The sequence below is a fragment of the Macrobrachium nipponense genome, chromosome 26 (genome assembly GCF_015104395.2).
Source record: "Macrobrachium nipponense isolate FS-2020 chromosome 26, ASM1510439v2, whole genome shotgun sequence".
In the NCBI taxonomy this organism is placed as follows: domain Eukaryota; kingdom Metazoa; phylum Arthropoda; class Malacostraca; order Decapoda; family Palaemonidae; genus Macrobrachium; species Macrobrachium nipponense.
In genome coordinates this window covers 8,512,775-8,540,161 of record NC_087215.1, presented here as the reverse complement: position 1 = coordinate 8,540,161, position 27,387 = coordinate 8,512,775, and positions in this window count along the sequence as shown.

The following is a 27,387-nucleotide window of genomic DNA, read 5'->3' as shown; positions in this document are numbered from 1 at the left end:
TTAATTTTATTTGTGGTGACGTTGATTGTGGTTAGTTTTACTTTTTTGTGTGTGTGTTTTCCTATCCAGTTTTGTTTGTTTATTACCATATTAGTTTAAAAATACTTTCGATATTATTGGATGCTAATATTTTGAATACGTATGTAACATGAGAAACAATTACGTTTAAACACTATTACACGATTTTTTTTATGATAGGCGTTGATACGTTATGTAATTTGTATAGAACCTCCTGCATGCGTCTTGTAACTTTTTTCATCAGTGAGTTTCTGGTACTATATGAGGTTGGTTTAGGTCATATGAGAATTGAAGATGTGTTGTTATCCAGGACTAGGGGACGTTCCTGTGATGGTACAAGTCGCCCTCTGGCGGTCATCCATTGAGAGAGGTACAGAAGTGAATGAGTGGCGATGTAAGGTAAGGTGCACATTGGGTCGTATGCAAACATCATCCAGTTTACACTTTTCTTGGTCCCTTCAGGTATTGACTTCTGTTCTCTCCGTCACTGCTCTCATTTACTACATCTACAAGACAATAAGAAGTAGTACAGCAGTAACGCATCCCGGTCTGCTTGCTTACCATTTTCATACCACACAAGTCACTCACCAATTCCTATGCCGCTTACTATCTCTCAATTCTGTCATTAGGCTTTGCATGCACTAATTTTCTTTGCTCATTAGGATCAATTTGTTGTTTTTTCTCTTAAATCTTGCAACCTGCTGTTTCATATAATTAGAACTGGGTTTACGCGTCCTGCTCTTCTTATATGAACCCTTATATTTTCATCTCTCTCTCTCTCTCTCTCTCTCTCTCTCTACTCTCTCTTCTCTCAATAAATATAGATATAATATATATATATATATATATATATATATATATACTATATATATATATATATATTATATAATATAAATATATATGAATATATATTTATATATATACTATAATATATATATAATATATATATATAAATAATAATATATATATATATATATATATATATATATGATGGTGTGTGTTCTTGTATTTATGCCTGTATTCATCTAGATATTCACGTCGTCCACACAGACCTTGTGTCCTGCTCTTCTTGTGCAACGAATATTCTCGCAGTGTTTCCCTTCCCTTTTAGCGTCCTTTCCTTCTCTTTCCCCCATTCTCTCCCGCCACCGTCACTCCTTTTTATTCCCCATCTATCTTGTCAGAGGTAGTGGAGCACCGTTACGTCAACTGTTCCTCCTTATTATTGTCAAAAATACGGAATGGATGATTGCGCTGGATACCTGAGACTGTCACTTGATCTCCTCTGGTGCCTCGTCGTTGTCACTGCTTCTTGTGGCGACGACATGGTAAAAGGTTTTCTTCATTTCTTTTCCCGTAGTAGGGTAGTGCCGTCAGTGCACCTCATTCGGTGCAATGTAGGCATTACTTGAGGTTCTTTGCATCGTCCCTTCGGCCCCTAGCTGCAACTTCTTTCATTCCTTTGACTGTACCTCCGTTCATATTCTCTTTCTTCCATCTTACTGTCCACCCTCTCCTAACAATTGTTTCATAGTGCAACTGCTTTGAGGTTTTCCTCCTGTTACACCTTTCGAACCTCTTACTGTCAATTTCCGTTTCAGCGCTGAATGGCCTTAGTTGCCCCAGTGCTTGGCATAGTGCCGAAAATCTATATTAATCAAATCAAATCTTTATTTTTTGTTTTTGCCTTCTTTTTACGATGTTTTTATACAGTGGGATGAGAGCGTGGGTCACTTCCAAAACGAATGGATAAAGGAAGGTAGCGTGATGTCTCATGTCGGGATGAAAGAGACTGGTATCATGGCAGGCAAAACTTTGGATGGAGGACTGGAATGCTGTTAAGTCAACTCGCCTTGATGAAGTCGTATTCTTGTTGAATTCTGATCCAAAAAATTAGATTTTATTGAAATGTATGTCTATTGTTTATGCAGTATGTGTGCTAACAATTTTTGAAAAGGTAATTCCTTTCATAATGTAACCACATTGCCTCAAACAGATGGATAGGTATTTTGAGGTGGTATCGTCACTTGGAGACAAAAAGTGAAGTATATCTCAGTTTAACCAGACCACTGAGCAGATTGACACCTCTCCTAGGGCTGTCCCGAAAGGATTAGATATTGTTACGCGGCTTGGAACCAATTACTTACTTAGCAACGGGACCTACAGCTTATTGTGGGATCCGAGCCACATGATATAGAGGAATTAATTTCTAATCGCCAGAAACAAATTTCTCTGACTCCACGTTGACACAGCGGGGAATCGAACTCGGGACTACCGAATCGGTAGGAGAGTACGTAACCCACTCGTCCAACGAGGAACTAGGAGATAAAGAAGGACGGTTAATTAAAAAGTATATGTCATTCGAAAGTCAGAGAGAAGTCTAAAATAAAAAGAAAAAGTGTTTAGGGGGAAAATCCTATCAAGGATGTGTTTTGATTGGAAGGATTCACAGGAAGCCTGAAAGTGATTATGCGAGGACGGTTCAGGTGAGTGGCCCATTGTGTACAAAGAGTTGCGTGTTCACGTGATCTAAAGTTTGGTGGGGTTACAAGAACGACTGGCTATAACCTTGGAAGTATTACGGCCAAAGTTGTCGTCCTTATTAGTTGAGTTATAGAGTTTTATAAAGTTTCGTCACTTACACAGCCACACCTGGTATCTGAACCAGGGAGATGGAGTGTTTTATAGCTATATATATATATATATATATATATATATATATATATATATATATATATTATATAATATATATGTATGTATATATATATATATATATGATATATATATATATCTATATATATATATATATATATATATATATATATATATCTTTCTATGAAAACCTATCCATCGAACTCTTATTCTTAATTCAATCCACATTATACCTCACTGATCATCATCATCGTTTACGCTTCGTAACTCCCTTTGTCCTTCGGGCGTGAGTAATATCTTTGTACATTGTTTTCATCTCTCTCGAACTCCCCCCCCAACCCCCCCCCCCCCCCCCTTCCTTTCATAGGATCCATCCCTCATCCAGAGACGTGATAATAAAACCGTGGGCGTGAAATGCGCCCGCACAGTGGAAAGGAAATGTGGAAGGCCAAAGTGCGCTTTTTGCGTTGGGCGCAGCTGGATCTCTCTCTCTCTCTCTCTCTCTCCTCTCTCTCTCTCTCTCTCTCTCTCTCTCTTTTTTTTTTTTTTTTTTTTTTTTGTAGGGGTGGGGGGGGAGCTGAGTTGTGGGGGTAAAGGGGCGGTGAACCAAGGAGTCAGAAATGTTGGATAAAAGATGTAAGGGGAAAAATATAGTGCATATATATATATATATATATATATATATATATATATATATATATATATATATATATATATATATATATATATATATATCTGCATACATACATACATATACATGCTTAAAAAATCACAGTAGATGCACGTGACTTCATTACATAAGCGAATACCACAGGAAAATGATGGCAGAAATCCTATCATTTTCCTGTGGTATTCGCTTATTTTTACATATACGTACATATGTACATGTTCACATGCTCGTGTGTATGTGTGTCAGTCAAGTGTATTTCTTTCAGCGGTGTACACTATGTATATGTCAGCATATCCATGCAAATATGCTTGTCATTTAATACTGGAAACGTACCTCGAATTACCTTCCACCATGAACGAAGGCCCAGTCAGTCAGCCAGTCAGTTAGTCAGTCAGTCAGTCAGCCAGTCAACCAGCCAGTCAGCTAGCTAGCCAGTCAGTGGATGCAATATCATCGATGAACATGGAGAGAAGAAGAAAAAAGACCGACAATGAACAGAGAGGGTAGACTATATCCATTGTGCTCTCCTACAAAGCGCCCTGCTTTCAGAGATGAAATGCTGGAGAGCAACTGAGAGGGGTGAGGGGGGGGGGGGGGGGGGTGTGGGTTAGATAAATCCATTACTACCCATTCAGATATCTGTATGTATGCGTGGGGTGTCCACGATTGTAGGGGAAATGATTTCATGGCTGCATGGAGAAGACAGATTTTACTAATGCTTGTATGAGTATATGGGCATATAGACGCATATATCTGTATGTGTGTGTGTACGTTTTATGTATTATGTATCTATCTTTAATATACATATTAGCCATGTCGGGTCACTGCAGTCCTGATTCTAGTCTTTCGCTGGTTGGATCCCACGAGACGAAGAACTTATCAACACCACAACAAATAATCCCTTCGGTTGACATATATGCAAAATATATTATTTCTTAGGTACAGTGATTAGATAGTAAAGGACATTTGTAGCTTAATGCTTATATATATATATAATATATATATATATATATAGGATATATAGGTATAATATACTATATATATAGTATATATATATATATATATATATATATATAGATATAATATATATATAATATATATATAATATATATACATGTATATATATATGTATATATATACATATATATCACATATGGTATATATATATATATATATATATATATATATATATATATATATATATATGTATATATATATATATATAATATATATATATATACATACATGTATATATATATATGTATATATATACATATATACACATATGTATATCTATATACTATATATATATACTATATATATATATATATATATATATATATGCGCTAAGAGTACTACGCAACGGGAGTCTGTTTTTTTCCCTTTTGGGCCTTTGTCAACTTGATAGAATAGCGGCATCTGTCAGAATCAGCTGATTCCTTCATTGTTCCCTTGGCCCTTGCGTTGTATTGTTTTCGCCCATTCATGTTCCTTGATTCTGTCTCGTTCCTTTGTTACCTTTCCCTTCGTGAGAAAAGAGAACGAAGAAGGGGACAGAGAAAGTTAGAAGAGAGGATATTTCTTTTGAGAACTGAAGGATTCGTTCACGTGTGCCAATACGTATTTAATGTCATGTTTTACCTTTCTATATGTGTATATATATATATATATATTATATATATATATATATATATATATATATATATATATATATATATATATATGTATATATATATATATATGTATATATTATAAATTAACGTAATTTATTCAGTTTTGATGGCCCCTTTTTAAAGTAAGTTTTTCTAGTTTAATCAGTTTCTTTGACTTTCTCTCTGAACACTGGATAGGGTCTTTTGCCTCTCCTTAATGGTGTATTAGTTTATATTGGTACTCCGCCCATGAAGTTTGTTTCTTTTTTTTTTTTTTGTTTTTTTTTTTTTTATTTGTGATGGTGATTTGGCTTCCGTCGTCTGTGCCACGTCATATTTTGACCCTCTCCCGGAGCTTTCGAGGGGGCCTTGTGGCATTAGTTCAAGAGTTCTGTACTCGGCTCCACCATAGAAGGACCAGTGTGTGTATTATAGGCAGTCAACGGCATTGCACGTATTTTGGGTACAGGATACTTCCTTTAGCACACCTGCATCGTGTTGCGTCACTAAGGAGTGGACCCTGTGTGCTCGTGCCCTTTGTCCGAAGATGGATTGCTTGGGGTCTGTTGTTGGAGGCTTGGACTGTGTGCCTCACCGAGGATTTCTACAGCCCTTTGTTGTTGGAGGATGAGCTCAGCAATTGCTCTCGTGGATGGCCCGTAGCGAGAGTAATATTACGCCCTTTAATCTCCTGCCTCTGCCTGAACACTGCGCCCTTGGAGTCGTGAGGAGGCCCTCTAGTGGCGGAGAAGAGTAAGCCCACTTATTATTATTAGCTTTATTAATTTTATTTCTTCATGCGTTGGAGCAGCAACCCCTTATTTAGTAAAGACGTCTTTTACACAAAAATAAGGGTGCGTCAGCGTCGGCATTTAAAACTATATAGACGTGCCTTGGAAAGAGTGTTACTTTATGGACTCGACCTATTGAGTTATTCCATGTTTTATACTGTTATCTGAGTATGTATTTAGTACAATGTACTTTGTTAAAAAATGATTTGTGAAGATTTAGGTTAAGATATAGGTTAAGGTTTTCTTTGCATCTCCATCTATCGTATGCTAGGGAAAAGAGTGTTTTTCTTACTTCCACTGTTTACTTTCTCTTATTCCTTGGCATGATAGTAGGTAGGCGATTGAAGAAGTGACTGATTTGGTATTGTATGTGCTTGTTGTGCTTTTCCCCCCATTATTCGTTTTCAGAGGGGTTCTTTTGTTGTGTTGATTTTTAAGAAATATATTATTGTTAATCTTTAGTTTTGTGGTTTGGTGTATCCTCTCTGAGATTGTACTCTCTTTTAAGTATTTGTTTGTCAGGGATCATACTCTTTTGTTTTGTGGTACTGATCTGAAATATCAGGTCCAAAAGAACCTTAACTTCAGACCATCATGAAGTTCATAACAATTATATATATATATATATATATATATATATATATAATTGAGATATATATATATATATATATATATATATATATATATATATATATATATATATATATATATATATATATAATTGAGAGAGAGAGAGAGAGAGAGAGAGAGAGAGAGAGAGAGAGAGAGAGAGAGAGAGAGAGAGAGAGAGAGCGATACACTTCGAAGTAAGATGGCAGTTTGTTCGTAGTATTATCAAATTACAGCAATCGCCATCTTGCGCCTTACAATAATTTCTCTTAAGGTAATTTCCAAATTCGTCAATAACGACTCGAAAGGAAGACCAGAATTGCTGCCGGAGAACCCTCCCCTCCCCGATTTGATAAGAGGGAGCTTGATTATGTTAACTGTTCGCTTTCACGCGTTCATTGACGGTCTAATTGCCTGGCTGACGTGAAATGAGAGACGCTTCCCCCCATGACTTTGCGCTAATGAATGTTTGTTCCAGGCAATAAAGTGCCTGTAGATGTCCAGTCTTGCCCCCACCCCATTTTTATACTCTCTCTCTCTCTCTCTCTCTCTCTCTCTCTCTCTCTCTCTCTCTCTCTCTGGATGTCTGCACGAGGCTTAAATTGTTGTTTGTTACAAGGGGAAGTTCCCTACTATGGTTTGGCTTTGGCTTAATTTTAAACCTGGCTTGTCTGTCGAAGTTTGAGAGAGAGAGAGAGAGAGAGAGAGAGAGAGAGAGAGAGAGAGACGAGACGCAGAATTACTTCTTTCAACAAAAACGCCGCAAATTGTGAAAAAAAAAAGTCATCTTCACTCTGATTTGTTTTTCAAACCCGAATTGCCAAGCGGTCCAAAGATAGAAAGGATGCGTGTTGACACCAAGTATCAAAAGACATGACCTGCCATAACCTTCCCTATCCCTTTCCCTGTATAACAAAACACCCTTACTGTTCGCCTCGTTATCTTTGAGATTCAGACCCCTAATTCACCTTTGTCCTTTTGTTTGGTCCCATCTCGATTTTCAAGGGTTTTATTACGTCTGTTTGCTTTTTCCCTTTTCCATTCCTTTTTTTAATCACTCTCCACCCTCCCAGAGAGCCAATTGTCTTTCGAACCTCTCTCTCTCTCTCTCTTCTCTCTCTCTCTCTCTCTCTCTCTCTCTCTCTCTCTCTGTGGGTGTGGGTGTGTGTGTGTGTTTACGTAGATATTGCCTTTAATGTATTGGAATATGATTTTCCTTTTCTCAATATATTTACCAATTTATTGTAGAATATTGGTTTGTCCTGGTTTTCCAAAGCAGACATTATCATTATCATCGTAATGTTCTTTTTTTTTTTTTGCATTTATGGTGATGATAATGATGCTGTTCTTTGTTCTTAGTTCTTTGTTCTTTGGGCAGCTCTTCTGCTTTCGTATTCATTGCTAATGTTTACGACGGCCATAAAATCTGGCGTCGCTTTTATGCCCAGGATGTTCGGTATTTCGTCTTTGGGGGGCTCCTCCCCCTCTTCTTCCTCTTCTTCTTCTTCTTCTTCTTCCTATTCTTCTTCTTCTTTTTTTTATTTATCTTTGTATTTAACAGGATATCAACGTTTATTTAACTTCGTCTGTGCTGTGAAGCTGTTTTAATACTATATATATATATATATATATATATATATATATATATATATATATATATATATATATATAATTTTTTGTGGGGGGGGGGGGGGTTGGTTCAGTGTAGTGTTTAGGGTTTAGCTCTCTTGCAAATTGAAGTCGCTTTTCTTTATTTATTCTCTATAAATGCTTTATTATCTCTTGGTTGAGACATCATTTTCATTTCATTATTTCAAACTCTTACATATGTTATGAAGACATAATAACTTATAGGCTGTGTATGCACAATAATAATAATAATATATATATTATATATAAGTATATATATATATATATATATATATATATATATATATATATATATATATATATATAATATACATTCTAGAATGTACTGTGCAAATTTTCTTACATTAACTTACGTACATGTGTACGCAGAATCGGACCATTTTTTTTTTTCGAGTTGCCTAAGCAAGGTTTTCCCTTTGACATTCTCTCTCTCTCTCTCTCTCTCTCTCTCTCTCTCTCTCTCTCTCTCTTCTCTCTCTCTCTATCTCTCTCTCTCTCTCTAGGATAATAAAATCCCCTCCCCTTTCAAAACCCACCAACATACGCCCACCACACGCGCATTTCTTTAAATATATAGCTTTCAGTCACTGTAGGGATGGCTTTGCAGAAAATCAAAACTGCAGTCACTGCCAAACTGAACCTCGGATCGCTGTGCAAAGACAACCTCTTGGAAAATAGGTTCATAAACCTGAAAATGAGTCACTTGGGGGCAAACTGACCCCCTAAGATCTTTCCAACATCTTGACGCTTTAATTTAGGTTCGTTTTTCTAATCCTTTTTTTTTTTTTTTTGAGGACAAAAGCATCGATCCTGTATTGATGTTAATTGACATGAGTAACTATTAAAGAATAAGCGGCAATAAAGTATGTCGACTTTAAGCGGAAGATATCTTTGACTACAGTTTTTGTTCAGAAACAAGGAACAGCAAACATCACATTCCAACTTGACAGAGCCACACGACAAAGAATGAGTCCATAAATTTGTACATGGAATTCTGTCTAGCAGATAATAGGCGGTCGTCAATATCGAGGACTTTGTGTGTTCATTGTGATAAGCTAGAAAATTCTATGCATTTGCTCTATTTGGGTAAAGAGGTCAGGAGTCTGATGCTAATGACAATGTCTGCTTTGGAAAACAACATTCTAAAATAGATTGGTAAAAAATATTGGAATGATTAATTAAGTTTAAATCATTCTTCAAGTTCTGAAAGGTGATATTGTAGTCAACACTATCGGAGCATAATACAATTAAAGTTTTATTATGGCTTTTTATATGGCTTGGTTTGGTGTGGAAGTAAAAGTTTCTTTTAAATAACCCTGCTTAAGCGTTATGTGGAAAAATCATTCAAAAGAGATTTTTTTTTTTTTTGCATAAATTCCACGAACCGTGTCGTTCCTAGAGGCTTTTTTGCCTTCTAAACATTTGTAAATTATTTACGCTATAATTCATTGATACCTTAGTATAAAAAAGACTTCAACGATTTATAGATAAATATAAAATCGTATTTGTGTAATATCAACGTTTTGTTTGTGGAGTGAAAGGAAAAAAAAAAAAAAACACTCCATCATTTCCTCTTAGCATAACCCTGCCTGGTTGAAGGTCCTGACCCACATACTGACCTTTGCTGGCAAAGACCCAACTTCGTTGTGTGTTCCCACAATTTTAAGCCTCTTATTTTTATATATACTCGAAGAGAATAATTAATTTGTTAAAAGATAAACCTTTTGCGCTTTTTTAACCTTCAGCTTGTAAACTTCACTGTCATGGAAATAAAAAGTTAGCATAATAGTTCCATTATGCATTTCTGCTTTTGCCTGTATGCACTTTTATCAGTAATTCAATTGCAAAGATGTTTCAATACACAAATGTCTCCTTGCCAATCGTATATTTATTTCATCCAAACTGTCATTTGGCCATCATCCACAACGTTTAACCAACCCTCTTCACTTTCCATTTGGCCTGAGCATCCTTCCAGTGTTAGTAAGGCCTTTATTCCAAGTTTTTCACTTTCATATTCTTCATTTTTATTTGATTACATAAGGTCTAGCAGTGACGAACTCTGGTACATTTAGAAAATGAATGTAGTGGTTTCATAAGGCAAGAAGATATTCATAAGGTTGGTGATATCAAAAGCCATTGCTGTCGTGACTCTTAGATTATGTATTAGTTTAAATCAATAATCAATCTTAATTATGAATTATGTATTATATGAATCCATAAATCAGATAAGTATGAATAACGTTCTAATTAGGAATCTAGTTGATTGTGTCCAAGGTTTAGAGTTGGAATGGATGCAAGTTTAATCAGTCATTTGTGAATATAGATGAGAGAGAGAGAGAGAGAGAGAGAGAGAGAGAGAGAGAGAGAGAGAGAGAGAGAGCATGTGGTTGAAATGGCTGGCCGTTCAGTCAACAGGATGATTTCTGTTTATACAATTAGTGTCGAACGGAATAATAATGAAAGGCTTTGTCCAAGACACAACGCAATTAGGGCAAAACAGTTAAATGTCAGCCATGGGTCATTGACCCTTGTTTCATGGTTATTGCAGAAGAGAAGAGCATCTACGTTTATTTGTTACTTTTTTGCACAATTCGTCGGTGATCTTGTTGGCTGGAGATGACTGATGGTACTTCGTCCTTGTTTTTTTCTCTTTTTGGCGTTTTTCTTGGCGTGTATGTATGATGTGTATGTATGTAATGTTTTATGTAGGTATGTATTGTATATATGTGTGCGTGCGTACGTGAATATATATGCATTAGCATGCACTCGGTGTCAGTGGTTATTTTGTCCCACATTGTTAGTCTATGCATGCATGAATGCGTGTTTCCACCTTTTGAGATCGTGTTTCAAATATGAAAGACACTTTTTCTCAAGAAAGGGCAGACTATGTATATATATATATATATATATAATATATAATATATATACATATATACATATATACTGGTGCCTAAGTAAAGGGTCGTGCCAGACCGAAGTTCTTGGCTCTCTCGCCTTTCATTTTCCTCCGTGCAAAAACCTTTATATATATATATATATATATATATATATATATATATATATATATATATATATATATATATACCCACACATATATTATATATATATATATATATATATATATATATATATATAGATATATATATATATATACATATATGCATATATACTGGTGCCTAAGTAAAGGGTCGTGCTAGACCGAAGGTTCTTGGCTCTCTTGCCTTTCATTTTCCTCCGTGGCAAAACCTTTATATATATATATATATATATATATATATATATATATATATATATATATATATATTTTATATATATATATATATATATATATATATATATATATATATATATATATATATGAATCATTTCATCTCGGGATTCATAAGTACGAAATATTATCAATTAAAAAAGATTCCCATTCAGTTTAAAACTTGTATGAAAATATATTAAATCCGAGGTAGAGCAAATCAGATATTAAAGGACATTTGTAGCTTAATGCGTATATATATATTATAAATACGTGTGCGTGTGTATGTTTGTGAATGTGCCGATGTGCATCTGTTTGTGAGGAAATTTAACCACCTAATCATTGCTGCTGAACGCACGCGATAAGTGCAAAGAAAGAGCACCGCTTCTCTCGATCGCCCCGTTCTGCTTGGCGCTGCTCTCCAGCCTTTTATTTGCGTCAACAACAAGCTACTCTGTCTCTCTCTCTCTCTCTCTCTCTCTCTCTCTCTAAAGTGGATATATGAAAGAGATTCGGTTTGTAGTTTCTCTTTTGTTATTGGAACTGCTGGCGCGGCAAAGCTGTTTTTGGTTTAGTTGCTTTTTTCTGATGAACGCGGCGGCGGCAGCATCGGCTGCCCATTGCGCGCGCTTTGATCTTTTTATAAACATGAATTACGACAGATCTTCAGTGATCTCTACCGCCCACCTTTTCATGTAGTCCTCAAACATCCACCCCTCCCCCTTTAACCCCATTCCCCCCTACCCACGCGGACAGGACAGACAAACAAACAGACATACACCCACCCAATAACGATTTCTGCTTGCTCAACTAACTAACCTTTGCGATGTTCCATCATCCCTAAGCATGTAAATTTCTTTCTCTCTCTCTGCTCTCTCTCTCTCTCACACACACACACACAAAGCTTCGTTATAGTCCCATCCCAACCGCAAATACCTATATTGAATTTAATTTAATTTTTATTTGTTATCGAAAGTTTCCTGCTTTGTCGATGAGGACATCTGTATATTAATGTCATCAACAGCTTTTCAAGCACTGGAAAGTGATGATGGCATTCCTGGAAAAGGGAAGTCTGGTACCGGAGAAGAAGACAGACCGGAACGATGGTATTCCTGGAAACGGAACGATGTATTCCTGGAAAAGTGGGAAGTCTGGATTGAAGAGGAAGATAGACCGGAAATGGCATTCCTGGAAAAGGGAAGTCTGGAACCGAAGAGGAAGAGAGACTCACTGGGATGCTATTATTGGACTGGAAGCTGGACGGGTGATCAACGCTTCCCTGAGCGCTGTTATCGGGGTGTTGTTGGGTGGTCTCCCCGGCAATTACTGACTGAGGGCGCTGACGGAATTATTGGAATCCGAATGTTGGCTCTATCTTGCCTTTGGTTAATTAACGGGTGATTGACTCCGAGCTGGAGTTTGAGGAGACCGACGGTTCTATAGGGTGTGTTTGTTTGTTTGTTTTTGTGGTTTAAGAGACCAAAAGCGCGATGATTTGTTCTGGCAAATTTGTAGGATGAAATCCGAGGCGAGATGGAATCTATCGCCAAAGTAAAACGAAAACAAGAGGCATAGAATGTATGAATGAGAGAGAGAGAGAGAGAGAGAGAGAGAGAGAGAGAGAGGAGAGACCAATTTTCATATATACCAACAAAAACATGCGCACACACACTTATATATTATATACACTATAAGTTAATTTACAAGTTTCTAAATTAGTATCCCCTAGAGAATGTAACACCCGTCAACCGATTTCTTCCCCGTTTACTCTGGTTAAAATCGGTAATCCATGCATTACAACGATCAGTAACATTTTAGCTATGTTCTGGAACTTTCTGTCTACTTTCGTTTTTCCCCACTGGCACGCTTTTGTCTTATAATTCTCCGTGGTTAAGCCACGTCCGTTTGTCTCCCCATTTTCCTCTTTCCTTCAGGTCCAGGTAAGGATAGGTCACAATTTTTACTAACAAAAATAAATAGATTTTCCATTAAGTGAATAAAACCCTTAAAGGAGGGTTTTCTTCCTTAACTTTTTTAAAATATGTACATGATATTTTCCATCATAATTATTTAGGAGAACTATGCTATGTTAGCATTGTCAACGTGCATAGCTTGATGCAACCAAAAGTCTCTCTCTCTCTCTCTCTCTCTCTCTCTCTCTCTCTCTCTCTCTCTCTGTCGTTCCAACCGTATTCTCGATTACTAGCAGCTAAGTTAATGCAACGAATATATACAGTTCTCTTTCCAAGATATCCAATGTCACGGCACCTTTAGAACGCCAGTCGGTGAGACAGATAAAGTGCAACGTCCCTTCTTCTTTGAGATTCGCTCCTATTTGCTTTCTTGTTTTAATCTGTTCACCTTCCTCCACCTTGATTGTCTTCCGTTCCTCTCTCTCTCTCTGGCATCTACTTCAAACTATGCAAACCGATTCAGCCATGTGTTCAGGGCAAACCAAAGCTATATACAAATTATATAAAAGACTAAGTACAAAAATAGGGAGGAATTATGCCATATTATATATATATATATATATATATATATATATATGTGTGTGTGTATGTATGTATATGTATTATATAAATATACTGCAATCTTTCCGGTTCTCAGTTTTGATATATTTCCTTTTCCCCCCTTTTGTGCTCTACTTTATCACCACCCAACTGTAGTACCTTTTTCTGGAACCCATGCGGCGCAAATTTCGCATCGTTTAGATTAAGTCCCGACTGACCCCTTTTTCAAGCTTCCAGCTGTAGTTTACCTCTGCAGCCTCTTTGTAATCCCTGGCAATGTCCTCTTCCTTGTATCCCCGCATTCTGTTCTTCTCCTTTAAAACTTCCCCATTCATCCTCCCGTTGCGACCCTTTTTCGCCTTTTCTTCTCTCTGAATCTCTGATATTAACTGTCTTTGTCTCTCTGGTTCTCTTCGCTTCCTTTAATCTTCATAGAGAGAATCAATCGGGTTCGCTTTTAATAGGTTGAAGTCGCTATTCGGATTCTGTTCAAAGTGATTAAATGCGATTTGTCAGATGAATGACCATTGAAGATTTACTCCAGATTTCTCTGATACTTTAACATAAACGGTGATAATAATTCAGATATTTTGAAGGAAAATTTTACCCGTATGAAACAAACAATGCGCCGAAGTTTTCTGTACAGCGATTTAATCAACACCAACGAAAATAGATCTATCTCTAGGTGTTCTCGGCATAATGTTGTATGAGCCACGGCCCATGAAATTTGAACCTCTTGCTCGGTGATGCCCTGTCCTATATCGTGTAGCTAGAGGGCTTTGATTTAGGATATTTGATGATTGGAGGGTAGATGATCAACATACCAATTTGCAACCCTCTAAGCGCAGTAGTTTTTAAGATGTGAGGGCGGACGTACAGACAAAGCCATCTCGATAGCTTTCTTTTGCAGAAAACTAAAACTTCACATATGTCGATGTCCCTCGAAACCAACTACGTTGATCTTGAAAATTTCCCAGGATTTCTCTGAACTAATTGTAATTGATAAAAACATCCGGATATTGTCGATTATCCATTTTCTTATCATGTTATCTCATGTATCGAGATTGTGTCTGTTACTTACTGTCTGTACTTTGTATCTTCTTCTTCTTCCCAGCTTTAACCCATTAATATAATTATGGGGTCGCCGTTATGAATGAGTCGTCTCCATCGATTTCTGTCCTGTGCATCGTTCTCGTTGATACCTTTTAATACCATATCTTCCCCTACACAATCACGCCATCTCTTTCTTGGTCTTCCCTTCTTCCTTCTACCCCGCACTTCCATTTCCATCGTATGTCTTCCAACATGATGTTCCTCTCTTCGTAACAAGTGTCCATACCATGGAAGCCTTCCCTCCTGTATCTTCTTCGGTATTTCAACTACCTTTGTCGATCCTCTTATATACTCATTTCCAATCCTTATCTTTATATACATATAATAATATATATATATATATATATATATATATATATATATATATATATAATATATATATTTTGTGTCCCATTAGTGACTGATACCTACCTACATATTGATTGACTGTTAGCCGTAGACCGTGAGCAATGCGATGAGAGAGAGAGAGAGAGAGAGAGAGAGAGAGAGAGAGAGAGAGACTATATTCTTGAGAAGGTTACAGTAAGTGGGGAGAAATAATATTTCTTTTTTTTTAACCGAGTGTTATCTCAAGCGGATAGGGAGAGGCGGACAGGCCTTACATCAATTAAAAGAATATGCTGGAGAGAGAGAGAGAGAGAGAGAGAGAGAGAGAGAGAGAGAGAGAGAGACTATTTGTTTTTTGTACTTGATATAGACATCCACCTTAAGCTCTTATTCTTTGAGATGCCACAAAGGTCAGAGTTTTTTTGTATGCGTTCGAATGTTTGTATATACAAAGACTCATCACACTGGAATGTGACGTCATGGCAGCATCTCGAGGATTACGTGTTCGTGGTAACCCCCCCCCCTGTTCCCACCCTCTCCCCCTACACCCCCTTGGACCATCACCTCCCCCCCTTAAACCTCTCCTGTTTGCTTTCGTGTGTAAATTACCCCAGAATCAAAACAGGCCTTTAATTAAACGCTACCGGAAGTGTCACTCATCCCCCTCTTTATACCTCTTAATATATTTTTGACGTCATCGACGAGGTGACGTCATATGATGCGGGTGGTGACGTCGTCATCGTTGTTCCTGACGCCACCATATGTGTGGGGTGGTGAAAGAAAGAACGTTCTATTAATTCAAGTAGCTAATAATAATATTCGTTCCAAAAAGAAGTCATGGCGCTTAATGCTGCTCTTCTGTTTTCATTTTAAAGTGGAAAAGGTGACGCGTAAGAGAAAGAAGATTGGCTGAAATCCATGTAGAAGTGGATGCTGGTGGATTTTGTTTCATTAGAATGACATTACGTAGACACTTACGGCGTCCATTGTTGGCGAAAGAATAGAGGGAAATCATGACCAAGCTTTGTTTTTATGATGTGTGACTTGTATGTTACGTAGCTTTCTTTATTTCTTTAGTATTTCTTTCGACCGACACAACAATAATAGCAGCGTGGACAAAACTATACAGTCGCTAATGGTCGGGATCTATGAGGTGAATGAATTGAGTAAACTTGAAGCGTTCCTTCTCTCCTTCTTCAGACCTTGGAATGTTCTTCCGTCCTCTGGTCTTCCTGACGTCCTCACCTCTTTGTTTTGATGGAAGGCTGATCTGAACTCGCTATTTTCTCACCCTCGTTCCTTCCTCTTCTGGTCTTCATCGGGTTTGGGCTGGTAACGGGAATCAGGATACCTGCCCGAGTTTTTTTTTTTTTTTTTTTTTACTTTTCCCACTTTTTTTTAAAATAAATTTTCAAAGGCCCAGCCATATCTTTTTTCAGTAACTTGCACATATTTTTTTCATTTGTATAAGCCTTCACAATGAAGATATTGTTCAAATTGATATATTTTGTTACTGTTTCGTTTTCATTTGCGTTGACAGCAAATGGGAAACGAAATAGTAGCAAATAAGTCAATTCGAACAATATCTTGATTAAGAAGGCTTACAGAAAGGAAAAATATGACGAGTTACTGAAAACGAATACTTGCCTTGAATGATCAATATCATAGAATCAGCTATCCATTCCAGCAATACAGGGTGGTCAGTTGCAAAGGTTCAAAAAGAGTTGTATTGATGGACTCTGCTATTTGACTTTTAATATTATTTTATAAGGAAGGAAAGTATACCCGCCGTTGTGGCGCGGTGGTAAGGTTCTCGCCCACCAGTTGAGAGGACCCGGGGTCAAATCCCAGGAGTAGGAGAATAGGAAGCAGCCCTCTGGCTTGTGGGGTTTGGGGGGGGGGGGTTGTTTGTTAAACAGTGGGCCTAGCGACACACTGTCCCACGTGTCCTAGGCAGAGAAACAAGGGATCAGCGCCTTTCCTAGTAGCCTCGCAGAAGCCCAGGAGGATTTTTTAAGTGTCAACAGTTTAACTATTAGTAAGGAATGAACTATACTATGGTAGATTCACATCAACCGTGCATCTGATGTCTAGGCACGTCCCTTACGACGCTCCTGGTTGGCTGCTGATAAGCCAATCACAGGGCTGGAAACTCTTAGTCTCTCTCGAGAGAGTTCACATGAGCAGGATATCTGTTCCGCCTCTGTATCCCTCAGGAGAGGTGGAACATACATTCTGCTTATGTGAATCTAATATAATAAAAAACGAATAAAGATACTGCCATCAAAGCTCAGTATCAAAGGGAAAATATTAGATAAATATCCTGTCTCTAAACCAACCCCGACACACACCCTCGCCCACCCCACCCTCCCCGAAAATCCCTTCTGATGGAAGCAAGAAACCTTCCTCGCCGCTGTGGCTTATTCAGGCTCCGGTTATCGGAAACCGTTCAGGACAGCAGCGGTATCCTGCCAAAGTGGCTTTATAAATAGAGCGTTCATGCCGGAGATGGTCGGCCTTTGCTGATATCCAGCGCTCTTTTTTTTCTGTCACTTGTCATTTGCCCATTTGGTCTCCTTTTGGTGGTTGCATTTGCACGAATTACTCTTTGTTGGCGTTTTTCGTCTTTGTTGATGGTGAGGGATGCTCTGCATTCAGGAGTGAGTTATCTTTTTATAAGTTCAGGTTTTTTTTTTTTATATATATTCATTTTGATTCGGTTTTATATTGATTTTTCATGATTCATTTTTATTTTTATTTTGTCTTTTTCTATCAATTGCTGCTCATTTCCTTACTTGATCTTTTATATTTTATCACTTGTGAAGTATTCGCTGAATTGATCTTATTTTCTTTATTCATTAGCGAGTTCTTTGTTGACTTGGTTTTATCATTTTATGAATTATTTCTTTAAGTTTGTTGTTTGTTACTTCGCCATTTTAAGAATCTGGAGGTGCTTTGGGAATTAGGCTTGCTTTTGTGTTTTTGTGTTTTATTTTTTTTTCCAGCAGTGAATTTTTGGTTGATGTGCCTTTTCTTAACCATATGTTAGTTATAAGTGAATGATGTTCGCTAATTGCCGGGTGGTTTTAATATTAGTGAATTATATATGATTTATTTTTTTTTAAATTTGATTGGTGTAGCATTGGTGAGGTGTTTGTTTAGTTGCCATATCGGGTAGTCTGGTTTTTGTTTGAAATCTTGAGAAGTATAAGCCAGGACCGTGAGATTTGAATAAAAAAGCAATGTTTTCAAATCCTTTACCATGGTCGATGACTCCGTAGTTGGTGTACCCTGGGATGAAGGAAGATATTATTGTTCGTTTTGTAAGCATTCTCTGAACACAAGGACCATTTATACATTCAATTCCCGGCCGTTTTGAAAGGTTGAAGTGACGCCCTTATGATATCTGAAGAATTTTGCGCCTCTTATCGGAAATCCATTATTGGCCAGTGGAGGGTGGAAATAAAAGCGTTGTGTCGTTATTGTTGACGTTACTCGAGTCACAAAAGGATGTCTTATTGCAGATCCAGACAATATTCTATGGGGAGAGTAGTTAGTGACTGCGGGAAATTGGGTGTATCGATTTCCACAACAAAGGTGATTCCGTAAAGAAAGAAAGAAAGACAAAACTGGCATTTACTGTCTCCCACAATACCTGGCTCTCACTAACGAAGGAAACCTCATATTGTCCTTTTGAGCTTTGCTTATTTTTAATTATTACTTTTTGGGCGATCTTCTAACTAGTCTATTGTAAAGGTATTGTTTTCCAGGCAGAAAAATATTGAGACAAACTGAAGGAACAAAAAGGTATGAATTGCCGCTGGGCATAAAAGACCAATTGTATCAAGAAGCAGACTTGATATCCAAAGAGTATTCTGTTTTTCATAATTATTGATTTACCCTTTTCAGGACAACATTGTTGGCGATTGTTAATATAACACCTTGTAACATATTTGTGAAAAAAAGTTCTTTTAAGAAAATATTTACATTAAGGAGAGCCATTTATATATAAACATACTTATTAAGGTGCGAACTCGTATTTGTTAGGTTCTTGATTCGATCCCTATCACCAGTCGACCCAGCTGTGAATAGGCATGAGGAAGCCAGTTCTCTTTTTCGGGAGTTGAATATCATTTGTAGGAAGAGACGTTTACTTTATAATTGGTAAATATAATTGCTCATTTTTTTAAATGACTATTAAATTCTGTAAATAATGGCAGGTGCTTTTTAAAGTCATTAGTTTTTAGGCGTTGGTGTTTGTTCTCTCAACTGTACTACTTAGGTTTAGAAAATCGCCATGTAGATTGTTTAGCTGCTATTACTACTACTATAGTACTGTTACTATTACTATTAATAATAATAATAATAATAATAATAATAATAATAATGTGGCGCCGTGGCAGAGTGGGTTAGGTCGTCAATTGACTGGTTAAGCAACATTGGGGCTGGTCAGCCGTTGGATGGGTGACCGCTCTCCTCGGCGTTGATTCCTTGGGAAAGAATCTTTACTATAATTTCCTCAGTCTACTCAGCTGTAAATGAGTACCGATTCCTGATGGGGGTAGGGTCCAGCTATGGGTTAAATAGCAAAACTCAGCAATGATGGAAAGAAATGAAGAATTAAACGACAACGACGTAAATGGAACCTCTGGCAACAGAGGAGCTTCGTCCGGCAGCCAGGTATTCAGCCCAATTGAAGGGGAAGACGGTCAGGTACTTGGAGGTCGTCATCCAGCAACTGACCACCACAACGACAGTAACCAACAACCAGAGACTGGAGCTACAGAACGCAAACCACCAAGGAAGAAATGGACGAGAGAACGCAAAATAAGGAAGGAAATATGGAGATGCTACATCAGAAGCAACCCGACGGAGAGAGGATATAGAAGAAGGTTGGTCAACATCTGGAATGAGAGGAATAACACCCCCCAAACAGAGCAGAGGCTGGCAGACCAAGTAAGGAACATAAAGATAACAGCGGCACAAGATCAGGCCCTAAGAACCAGATATATCCAAAGAACGATAGATGGAAATAACATCTCTCCCATATATAGAAAGTGCAATACGAAAAATGAGACCATAGACCACGTAGCAAGCGAATGTCCGGCACTTGCACAGAACCAGTACAAAAAGAGGCATGATTCAGTAGCAAAAGCCCTCCACTGGAGCCTGTGCAAGAAACATCAGCTACCTTGCAGTAATAAGTGGTACTAGCACCAACCTGAAGGAGTGATAGAAAACGATCAGGCAAACAGACCAGACGTGACGTTGATTGAAAAAATCAAGAAGAAAGTATCACTCATTGATGTCGCAATACCATGGGACACCAGAGTTGAAGGGAAAGAAAGGGAAAAAATGGATAAGTATCAAGACCTGAAAATAGAAATAAGAAGGATATGGGATATGCCAGTGGAAATTATACCCATAATCATAGGAGCACTAGGCACGATCCCAAGATCCTTGAAAAGGAATCTGGAAAAACTAGAGGCTGAAGTAACTCCAGAACTCATGCAAAAGAGTGTGATCCTAGAAACGGCGCACATAGTAAGAAGAGTGATGGACTCCTAAGGAGGCAGGATGCAACCCGGAACCCCACACTATAAATGCCACCCAGTCGAATTGGAAGAATGTTATAACATAATAATAATAATAATATAAAAAATCCTTTTAGTAGCACGAGTCTTCAAATGGAGAGACAAATCCACATTTATGTAAATGTACATATATTTAAATTTAAAACTTTAAGGATAATTTTCGGGAATCTGTTCGGTTGCCTTTATCAATCTGATTGATAAAGGGAACCGAACAGAATCCCGAAAGCTATCCTTAAAGTTTTAAATTTAAATATGTGTACATTTACATAACTGTGAATTTGTGTCTCCAATCATAATATTAATATTAAAAAAAAAGGTCCTTCGTCATACTGTTTTTAGTGTATTCAACATAGCCTTCCGTAAATATTGAAATCGGTTACCCTGTATTCCTCATGGTCCGTATCCACTGAAGCATCAGAAAATCCATGTGTTGCCCATCGTGTTAGATTAAGTAAGCTTGATGTCAGCGCTGGCCGTAGCCGTTGGTTTGTGAAGGGCTGAAAAGGAGTTGGAGTCCCTCCAATAGAGACGAAGGCAATATTTCATTGCTCAACTTGGAGCCCAGTTGTCATGGAAGTGGAAAAACGTCGTTGTGTCAAGGTCATGTCTGATTTAGTACGAATGACTGACGTCATCTGAACAGAGAATGGCCGCTCCAACGCTAAATCCAGTGTGAGGTTAAGCAAGTTGATGAACACATCCCTAAATCAATCAAAGCGCCTCAGTGGCGTGGTTGGTATGGTGTTGGCGTGCACACTCGGTGGCCGCGAGTTCGATTCTCGGGCATTCCATTGAGGGGTGAGAGATGTGTATTTCTGGTGATAGAAGTTCACTCTCGACGTGTTTCGGAAGTTACGTAAAGCCGTTCGTCCCGTTGCTGAATAACCACTGGTTCCATGCAACGTAAAAACACCTTACAAACAAACAAATATCCCTGAATCAGGACTTTGCAGAAACAGCAACGAACAAACGTTGGTCTGAACATTTTGTTGAAGACTTGTAGATTCTCCAGATGCCGATGCCGTGCTCTCATCAAGCGAAGCCTTTCATGATGATACTATAGTAGAGTCACATCACCCGTGCATCTCATGTCTAGGCCAGTCCCATACGACGCTCCTGATTGGCTGTTGATAAGCCCATCACAGTTCCCAGAGGCAGGATGTATGTTCCATATCTCCTGAGGGATACTTATTTCAAAAGTATCCTCCAGGAGAGGTGGAACATACATCCTGCTTATGTGAACACTCGAGAGAGACTGATAGTTTCCAGGCCTGTGATTGGCTCATCAACAGCCAGTCAGGAGCGCTGTAAGGGAATTGCCGTAGACATGAGATGCACAGGTGATGTAAATCTACTATAGCATGATCTGCCTGATATCATAGAGAGAAAACATGAAGTGAAACTCTCTTTTGAGTTTCAATTCATTCTATTTAGTCTTTTTGTAGTCATTGAATTATACATGTGTGCCTTACTTATACTAGCAAACATATGTATACAAAAATTATGTATGAAAATTCGTAAAGTAACTAAGTCTACGGGCGTAACCAGCCTCGTTTCAGGGAATCCCTTCTCACTCCCACCCCCTTCGGAAGGGGGATGGGAGGTAGCATGAAACATCATTATAAACCATCTTACGAGTCCCCACTATAACCCTGCCAAGTTTCATGCCCATCGGACCAGTCGTATGGCCGTGATTGAATGACAGACGGACGGACAGACATTACGCCCATTATAGGAAGATTAACTAGCCGCTAGGGAGGCTAATGAAACTCGTTGGCGATTTGCTATGATAATATAATGGGTGATTTTTGTGACTATTAGTTTTGCGAGAGGGACAGACTTCATGACTGACCAAGGACTTTAGAATACCATTCTTGAATTCATTATAAGCAACTGAAACTTGAACACTTTGGAATACTTATTTTAATGGGTTTGCAATGGTTGCTGTTGCTATTAGACACGCAATGGTGATGATGATGATGACTTTCATGTAGTCTTTACGTTAGACTGATTATATTAAAGTAATGAAGGTCAAATGGTTTAGTGGCAGTATTTGACTTACATTAATGAAAGTAAAAAGAAAATAATTTGCATGTAGAATTAATTACATGCATCGTAATGCAAATGTTTATTTATATTTACATATAGACGCAAACTTACATATAGATGAAAGATAAACACATGAAAATGAAAACATCTTGTATTTAGGAATATTAAAAAAACGATTAGTTTGACGATAACAGCAGAAAAACTTGAGACTTCATGACCGCGGCAACATCAAACGCTGCTTCATCCTTAGTTAACAGGTTTTCCCTCTGTTATCGCGCAGTGGGCAACCGTCAGCGAAACGTTGCTAAGGGTAACGTTGAAATAACATTGGCGTTTGTTATCGTACGAAGCCGCATCGATATTTATTGGCCGAGAGCATGGCGAAGATAGATTAGAACATGGCTCAGTCGTATTAGATACAACGGCCGCGATTTTGCCTTTTCTGTTATGTTCGAATAAACCGCTGCTTAAACAACTCATCCCTTCATGTTCCGCTTGATTGGGCGGAGAGAGAGAGAGAGAGAGAGAGAGAGAGAGAGAGAGAGAGAGAGAATGAAATGAAATGTTTCAGTTGGTCCCAGACCAAAATGAATGAGACCAATAACATAAAAGTCAGAAAAAGTGGCGAAAAATAACGGCTAAAAAAAATACGCAAATAAAAAAAAACTAATTTCTGCAGGACGACAGCTTTCAGTTCGTCTGCAGAAGAAGCACCAAGCATGGAGAAGAAAGGAAACCATAGGGAATGTATATGTTCTTTAAGACACCCATCCACACGTACTTTAATTAGAGTCTGGAACCATTGACCGCCAGTCAGTTTCGTCACAAATTCAGGTGATATTCAGTCAGATTCATCTACCCATTCAACGGTAGATTGCTCTGTTCACATATCACAATAGACTAGTAGAACCCTTCTCATTAGATACAACAGTCATTCAGTCAACGTATAGTAAGATACAATCCTATTTATTTGTCCCTCCACATTCTCATTCAAGTAACAGACAGTCGCTTGCACATAAACATCCCGGTAGCTTAATCCCATTTGAACGCCGTTCCCGACACATCCACTCCTATTAACATGCCCCTTCTGATAATACCCAGCTCGATATTATTAAATCTCATTGACAAATACCCCACCTGAAAAATGCCAACCATTCATTCTGGTTTCTTTGATATTTTCCTTCATATAATAATAAATAATATTCCACTTACAGACTTCATCATATGCAGTTCCCATACACTTCATTCATTCATTTATAGAAGAAAATATTCCTCCCTATGGTTCGTTTTCAGGAGAAATACAGTTTTTGTGTGGTTGAAAAAAAGGTCATCCAATATTCCATCCCATTCAGATGGTCGTGTTCGTTGCGAAAATATTCCTTACACAAATCAATCAATCATTTCCTTCTTTAGTAATGAGTAATGTGTCTGTCACGGCAGCTTTTTTATTTTCAGGCTTCACCGTCGAGTAATGCTTTTGTGATGGATAAATATGGAAGAGTAGATTGGCATTTTTTTTATGAAGTTCTCGAAGTCTTTCCTTGGGAAATTGATGAGGGAATTGGGCCAACTTCTTGACGGCTGAAGTTGATAGTTACTGTTTTTTTTTACCCTTTTATCTAAACTGTAGATCGCTATACTTTTGAGCTGAATACCTGAAAAATTCTTTATAATGACCCAAGTCAACATTTCACAATCAACAAAAATGACGCGAGTGTGAATGGAAAAAGGGTCCTTTAAAATAGCTCGAGAAACCTCCACCTGATTTCAAGAACTGCTAGCCTCCGAAGATTATAATTCAGTGTCATTCCAGCATATCTGGAGACCTCATTTCAATGGGAGGTTTTAGTACGTATTTGCCCTTACGAAAGGCACCCGTTAGGACGCACAGAAATAAGGGGACTAAATTCGAACAATAAACAGAAGCCGCGGTGCGAAAGAGAAAGCATTTAAATGTGGGAGAACGATCTCGCATTGTCATGGCAACCGTGAATGTAAGTTGATGTGAAACGAAAAAGCCAGTGATTGTATTTAGAGGAAATGTTCCGTAGTTTTATCGTGGATTAGTTGCTGATCTTCCGTAAAGGTTATTTATCCTAAGTCAGGAGGATACAAGGAGAAAGTAGCTTTGATTAAGTAGGGAGAGACAAGAACTACATCTGAGGGAGAATAATCAATGTTGTTACAGGCGCGAATGTCTCGTTGAAAGTAAATGTGACGATACAGAAGTGAGGAAGATCCGTCAGCGATGCAGTTGTAATCTATCATGAGAATATCATAAGCAGCTTTTCTTCTTGCCAGTGATGAATTATCCAGGTATAAAGCTGTTAGATTTATTATATTCACACAACTGTATGACAGTACGAAATTTCACGCCAGAATTATATGCACATGAGAGCATTACAGCGGTTTTACTTTTATATTGTTAACTGTACCAGGAATTCTGTGCGCATATATATATATATATATATATATATATATATATATATATATATATTATATATATATATATATATATATATAAGCGCATGCGCACAGAATTCCTGGTACAGTTGACAATATAAAAGTAAAACCGCAGTACTATATATATATATATATATATATATATATATATATATATATATATATATATATATATATATATATATATATATATCTATATATATATATATATATATATGTATGTGTGTATATATATTTTAATGCATTTTAACATTGTCTTTACCTCTCTTATACTAGAGTAAAGACGGTCTCTGGAACTTATAATCAGTCTGTTTTCTGAAGAATAATTCCTGAATAATTGATGGTATAAGATGTCAAAAGCCTCATTTGAATACCTAATTATGGATTAGGCACAAACGGATCCCAGGGATCTCCTTGGCGTCATTAAAGCTCTTTTCATCGCCGTCTCGTTTCTCAGGGGCTGACTATGCATCTTTGATGAGCAACATTTATAAGGAAGATTCCTGAAGTCACAGGAATTAAGCAGACGCCTTCGGTAAGAAATTCACCGCCCACACGTCCTGTGCCTGGTGAGCATTCTGGTGAAGCGTTTCTAAGGTTTTCTTTTTAATTGCCAGATTGTTGTCAAAGTACCGGCGATTTCGCTCTTTGATATAGGCAGCGAATTCGTTCTTACTCATTCCTGAGTTTATTGACGGATCATATAAATGCACATTGTCGTCAGATTTCCATTTAGATATTCATTTCCAACTTTTAAGTCATATTTTAAAATCCCTGTTAAGTCACCTGTTATCTATTGCTTCCATGCGATTGGTGGAAGGAAGAGCTTCATCGAAGTGTTCGTATAGACTGACATATTCGTCTCATTAATTGGGAAATTGATAAAAGTTGATGATGTTAGGGTAACGGAATATTGGTATTCATCACATTAACAGTATTCTAAAATGCATGAAATTTTCTATTTGCATTTTTTTTTGTTTCAACTACAGTATATTGACCAATGAGAAGACAAATAGAGTTTATACCGGCTGTCGATATTTAACGTCAGCTGCAATAAAATATAGTCTTATAGATGGATGGAATCCTTCCTATTCTGGACGTCACAGGTTATCGCTTTCTGTTACAGGGGATTACGAAAGTTTTATTTTCATTCAAAAGGAAAAAAAGAAAAAATGGCATCTCTCTCTCTCTCTCTCTCTCTCTCACACACACACAGACACAGACAAACATACACACACACATCCCCATTTCAACACTAAACCAGCGCTGAAAGCAAAGAAAATTAACAGCGTCCCATTACTAGCTGAATGAGACCAGGTAATTAGGGATTAGCTCAAATATTAACTAATTATGATCGTTGCGCAGAGGGTATTGTGTGTGTCCCCGTATTCTCTTTTACGTCAGAGGGATCGAGGTAATTGCGAGGAAATGAGTGGGACCGAGTGAGATACTTCGCACATTATCCGATGCAAAGAGCTCCATTGTTTCCGTTTGATGGCCGGTGACGATTCGGTTTCCGCATTTTTGTTTTGTTTTGGTCTTCGCGTTTAGGTGGACGCTTTGAATTTAATCTAGTTCAACTGAAGGATTCAACGCGTGTGTGGAAAACGTTGCTTGCGTTGCGTGCGTTCGTTTGAGTCGCCTCGAGAAGATCGGATGGTCGCTGTTGTCCCTCTTCCCAATCAGCGACCATCACACAACTGAGGTCTTCCTTCGCTCTGCCTTAACGGAGCACTGTATGTAGACAGGATATTCTCAAGTGCCGTCCAGATGTGGAAAGGGTCGTGAAGAAGAAGAATAAGAAGAAGAAGAAAGAGAGAGAGAGAGAGAGAGAGAGACCTTACCTTACAGACCTTACATCTTGTTCGGGTTGCCCCAGGTCCCTCAGTGTGAGGCACCTCTGATGTCTACCAGAGAGTTGCTAGTACATCTTTCGGTATATTTTGCATCTTCCAATCTTGGATGGTCTGGGATGCAGCTTAGATATTTGTCGAGGTTAATCTTAAACACATTTACGCTCACTCCTGGATATTCTCAAG